The 6,192-nt window shown below is 43.5% G+C and overlaps 1 protein-coding gene across 10 annotated transcripts in view; it reads right to left on the bottom strand.

The window, feature by feature from the left end:
• The window catches only part of Marchf1 (membrane associated ring-CH-type finger 1), an 803,111-nt gene that overhangs the window by 9,593 nt on the left and 787,326 nt on the right, over window positions 1-6,192 (bottom strand). The gene's annotated exons all lie outside the window — the stretch shown is intronic.

Raw genomic sequence — 6,192 nt, 5'->3', positions numbered from 1 at the left:
CCTGTCATATTAGACACTACTAGGCCAGTGCCTGTCATATTAGACACTACTAGGCCAGTGCCTGTCATGTTAGGCTGGTACTGATCTCTAGAAGTCACCTCCAGCCACAGCCACAGCCATAGTCACAGCCACAACCAGCGAACACTTGAATTTCCACCAATGCCAACTGCTCTCTGAATAATAACATATGGCCCTGGCCTAAAGGATCTTCTCCTGGCACTTGGGTTGTCCAGTACCAAAACAAAAATCAGCTCTGAAAATATACACACAACTAACATTATATGGACTCAATAGATAATAGGAATATACATGCATGTACACATGTATATGCATACAGTACCAATTAATGAAAAAAGAGGACATGAATTTGAAGGAGAGCATGGAGGAGTATAGGGGAGGCAGATAGAGCAAAAGAAGGGAGAAATGTAATTAAATTATAACCTCAAAAATTAACAAAAGTGTAGACAAATTTATACTACCCAGGCTATGTGTTTATGTATAGTGTTCATGTCTTATAAATGCACCCACATTTAGACTTGGGTTCTGCATGGAGATCTCATTCTTTATATACCAATATTCAGGATTGGCAGTCACAATGCCTGAGGAAGGTTAACATGCTAACAGCTCAGCAGATACCCACGCCACCCGACCATGTATGGAGGAAAAGGAAGGCTTTGGACAACTCAAACGATGCCCATGATGCCCTGCTGTGTGTGTTGGGGTTTTGGGTAGATGGGTTGTGAATAGAGGTGATTTGGAGATATCCCACCAGCACTCGGCTCTGCAGGGAGCCTCTGTCTATGCCATTCCACAAATACCTTGCTTCCTAATTTTAAAACTTTGAATACCAAAGGTAAAAAAGGATCTCATTGTGAGTTGCTGGAAGGCAGCAGAAAAATACTACAAACGTTATCTAATCTCTGTGTGTGTGTGTGTGTGTGTATGGTCTCATGCAGTTTGCACTGGCCTTGAATTAATCCTGTACCCAAAAATTACTCTAAACTTCTTATTCTCTTACATGTCTTCAAGTTGCCAAGGTAATTCATGCAGCTATTGATGTGGTGTTAGTGACCCACATCCTGAACACTCCATTAACTGAAGTACATCTCCAGCACTGAGGTTTTTATTGGGAAAATTTGACTTTGTAATAACCCTACAAAGTGTAACTCCTGGTCTGAAGTACTATTGATTATGAGGGATTTTTTTAAAATTGGTGATGGGTGGGGGTGAATGATTGTGTGGTACCTTCCCTGAGCACATGGTCCTGTACTGCTGGTGCTAAGAAAGCAGGCTGAGCAAGCCATAAGAAGTAAGCCAGTAAGCTGTTCTCCTCCACGGCTTCTGCATCAGCTCCTGTCTCCAGGTTCCTGTCTTGGGTGAGTTCTTGTCATGACTTCTCTCAATAATGGATTGCTGTAACCTGGAAGTATAAGTTGAAATAAACCCTTTCCTCCCCAACCTGCTTTTGGTCATGGTATTTCTTTGCAGCAGTAATGTCATAGCCAAGACAAATTGGCACAAGAATAGGAGGCTATCACTGTGACAGACTTGACCATGTTTTTTTTTCGGGGGAGGATTATGGAAGGAGTTTTGGAACCTTGGCTAGAAAAGTCATTGACTGTTGAGAGTTCAGTGAGCTATGGTTTAGAAGCTTCAAGGATAAGACTGTTGCGAGCAGTATAGATGATATGGGCCTGGCTTGTGAAGTTTCAGAGGGAAGCACAGATTCTACCTGGCCTTTTGTGTAAAGAATTGGTGGTATCCAGTTAGCTGGGCCTGAAGAACTGGCTGTGATTGACAAGAGGACAGCACCACTAACAAGAAACCTTTCCTTTGCTAGGGCTATCGATGCTGGTCAGCTGGGGCCAAAGAGTCAACTGTGATTAAGGAGAGACTAGCATTACTGAGGGGAAGTCTCCTGGGAAGTGTTTCCTAAAGATCAGCACCTAGAAGCTGTGTTCTGGAAGTGGCCAAGGTTGGATCTCTTATGCTGTCCTGTGACCTTGGTAGTGTAAGGGTCACTGATGTGGTACTGGTTTTAAAGACATGAAGGGGTCATGAAAAGCAGCTGATGCTTGGCCCTGGAGTCCTTGCCGAAGGGAGGCTCCTGGTGACAGTGCAGCGCAGTTGTAGCAAGGGACCCCAGCAGTTTTGGAGATGACAGTGCCACAGGATGTCTGTCAAGAATAGCAACAGTGGAGTGGAGTGGAGCCAGCTGGGACCTAGAAGACAAGCTGTGTGTGCTGCAGAGCGCAGAGCTGGAGAAGTGGCCTAAGACTCTTGGAGGAGTGAATCCCAGACATCGGACATTGAGTTATTCATGCTGTTGGAGCTCACTTTGTTAGAGTGTGACTGTGCCTTGATTCTTCCCTCCTGAAGAAAGCATTTAATTTAATTTTGATTTTTTTTTTACACTAGCCCACAGCTAAAAGATGTTAAACATTTAAAAGAGTGATTGGATTTTTTTAAAAAAAGAGATTAGATATTTTAAAGAGACCAAAATTTTAATGTGTTTGAATTTGTAAGGAGTGTGGGACTTTTCAAGTTATTTATGTTTTATATTGTGATATTAATATTAATGTGCTATCTTGGGCATTAATGAAAAGTGAAGTGTTCTAATTGAAAAGTGATGTGCTCATGGAGGATTACACGGCTGCTAGAAATAATGACCTGACAAAACTTGCAGGCAAATGGACAGAGCTAGAAAGAAAATCGCCCTGAGTGAGGTTAACCAGACCCAGGAAGACAAACATGGTATGCAGTCACTTATAAGTGGATATTAGCTGTTAAGTAAAGGATAGTCATGCTACAATCCATAGACCCAGAGAGGCTAAGTAACAATCAGGGCTCAACAGGGAGTGCATGGATTGCCCTGGGAAGGTGGCCATTGAGGGGCACCTAGTACTGTGGGAATTCCCTGGAATCTATGAGAGCCACCCTAGTGATGTATCCTAGTAATGGGGGACATGGAGCCCAAACCAGCCATCTTCTTGCCTGTGCAGTGCCTACAGCAGCAGGACTGGACGTCAGCCCAGCCACAAAGCCTTTACCTACAACATGCCCTGCCTGCAAAATGCACTGGGTACTACTGGTGACACAGAATTTGTGCGAGTGGCCAACCAATGACTGGTCTAATTTGACACAAGAGGGAGCCCACACCTAACACTGTATGAATGGCCTAGAAACCCAGGATAAAGCTGAATACGTCTTGCAATAAATAAATAAATCACATCAATGAAATGATTCCTAAAGATAATCTGCTATATTCATAGATTGGTGCCTAGCCCAACTGTCATCAGAGAGGCAGTATCCACCAACTATTGGGAGCAGGTGCAGACACCCACAGCTAAACACTAGGCGAAGCCAGAGAAACACTGAAAGAAAAGAGGAAGGTTTCTAGGAGCCGGAAGACTCAAGGACATCATGAGAACATGCCCCACAGAGTCAACTAAGCAGGGCTCATAGGGGCTCATGGAGACTGGAAGGGACAATCATGGAGTCTGGTCCTCTACATATATGCTATGGGTGTGAAGCTCGGTGTTCTTGTGAGATTCTAATGGAGAGAGCGGGAGAGAGAGTATATCTGACTCTGTCTCCTGTACTTCGCCTTTGCCTCCTACTGTGTTGTCTTGTCCAGCCTTGATATGAGAGTATGTGCTTAGTCTTATTGTAGCTTTACATGCCATGTTTGGTTGCTATCCCTGAGAAACCTGCTCTTTTTTGAAGGAAAACTGAGGGGGACTGGATCTGGGGGAGGCCAGAGGTGGGGAAAATGGTGTGGGAGGAAAGGAGGTAGTGGAAGCTATAGTTGGAATACAGTGTTTGTAAAGAAAAATTTAAAGTTATTTAGTGCTGGGGAGGGGCTCCTTTCTGTAGATCTGCCAATTTGTGCTGTTCCTCTCAGCCTCCTTTCTGGTTGGAAAAAGTTTTTTTTTTTGTTTTTGTTTTGTTTTGTTTTGTTTTTTGTTTTCCCAACACTGTAAGGAGAAGAAAAACAGAACTTTGACATAAGGGTTTTGTAATTTACTAATTTCCTGCATTCAACTTAAAAAATACATTCTGTTAACATGAGAGAGAGAGAGAGAGAGAGAGAGAGAGAGAGAGAGAGAGAGAGAGAGAGAGAGAGAGAGAGAGGAGAAAACAAAGCAAAAGTGATGTGTTGGTGTGTCAAGTTGACAAGGGGTCAGCCTGTAGTGGTTGTTTTATGTCAACTTGATGCAAGCTAGAATCACCTGAGAGGAGAGAACCTCAATTGAAAAATGGCTCCATAAAATCCTGCTGTAAGGTATTAATTAGTGACCAATGAAGGAGGGCCCAGAAGGTCCAGCCCATTTGTGGGTGGGGCCATCCCCGGGCTAGTGGTCCTGGGTTCTATTAAGAAAGCAGCCTGAACAAGCCCTAAGCTGTAAGCAGCACCCTTCCATGGCTTCCACATCGGCTTCAGCCTTCAAGTTATAGACCTGTTAGAATTCCTGTCCTGTCTTCCCTCAGTAAGGACTGTTACCTGGGAACTGTGAGCTGAAACACTCCCCGTCCCCACCAGTTTGCTTTTTGTCATGGTGTTTCATCACAGCAATAGAAGCCCTAACAAATCCTATTCATGATATTATATTTTGTGGTAGTTAAGGAACGTGAGTTGAATGTGGGGAGAATGGAGAAAATCTAAGTAAGAGGCTTTCGCTGCTTTATATTGAACACTGTTTTCACATGAATATTGTTAGTGGGGAAGGAGATAAATGGAAAGATGTCAGGGCTGTATGAGGCAGAATGCATACAATTTGGTCATTAATTTAAGAAAGAAGACTGACCAGGAGTGGGATCCAGGTATTAAGGATGGCTTTTCCAAGGTGCTGAGGTTGGTGGTGGGAGATGATTGAGTATGCGTTTAGGGTCTCTGGGAGACTTTCAGTGATGTTCTCAGAGGGAGGGAGATGTAAGCTTTGAAGCATACTATAAACTGGGAATGAATTTAGGGGTGAATCCGTATGCAAGCAGCAATTAAAGGGTTTGAGAACAGGATGATCAATGCACCATGAACAGGGAGGGGAGGGGATGTGGGGTTCTTGGTATCTGGAGAGATGTGGTGTAAGAAGGAACCAGTCTGAAGCCATTTTGAGTAAAACTTCCATTTTGAATAGGGGGTCAAATAACGTTTATGTTCCCAAGACTTCCCTGGGTAACTGACGTCCTGCTTGGTAGAGAGAGACATGTACATGGATAACTGACACTCTGGCTGGCAAGTTGAGACATGAATGCTAGGCAAGTCCCCCTGCCACAGTTGAGTAAACCAACTTGTGAGAACAGGATGAGTACATTCCCAAAGACATGTTCCTAAGGAAGTCCCCAATCCCTAAGTCCTGATTAGTGGGAAAAGATAATTGCGATTTAGCACAGATGCTTATAGTTTTCAAGCTTAAAAGCTCTGTAACAGTCTGGTTCACGGTAGGGGCTGAAGGGTGGGATGGGGTTGCGGTTCACCTCCTATGTCTGTCCTGTGGCCCTGGTTGATCAATATGGCTTGATTACTGTAAATTTTTGTGATCTTCATTGTGTTGTATCTAAGGTGGATCCCATAACAGTGGTAGCTGCAGTTGAGATTATCAAGCTCCTTGAACTGTAGACAGTCTCAACTTACATCTCTCAGGTGTTGGGCAAGCACAGTTGACTAAATATGTGTGTGTGTGTGTGTGTGTGTGTGTGTGTGTGTGTGTGTTTTCCCATAGGAGTCTGGGTATAACAGGTGATATGAGGTCTTGTCTACCACAGTCTGGCCATTTCAGGACACTGTCTAGTCATGAAACTACATTTTTTCCAGTTGGGGCTCCACTTAGCCACCTAAGAGGAAGAAGTCTCTGGCCAGGGATCACCAGATCTACCCTGCCAGCTAGGAACACACTATACTCTTTAGGGGAGTGTTGAGTGAGATAGTGCCATTCTGCTTTTCATTTAGGCACAACTGGGTATCTGTTGTTTGGTGAATGCAATTATTTTTTTTCAAGGTTCTACCCGCAGGAGAGTTTATTCAATCTAGATTTAACATGACACCTTAAAATCAAGAAACTGTGGGAAAAGTCATAATGTGACAAAACAGAAGCTATCTTTGACTCTGTTTTTAAGTGAGTTAATCTTGCTTGAGTGAATTCTAAAAAACTTCCATCCTGCCTGTTTTTGAGTATTTAGATTCTATATGGG

Source organism: Mastomys coucha, unplaced genomic scaffold (assembly GCF_008632895.1).
Source record: "Mastomys coucha isolate ucsf_1 unplaced genomic scaffold, UCSF_Mcou_1 pScaffold22, whole genome shotgun sequence".
NCBI lineage: Eukaryota > Metazoa > Chordata > Mammalia > Rodentia > Muridae > Mastomys > Mastomys coucha.
This window is presented reverse-complemented; position numbering and strand designations above follow the sequence as displayed.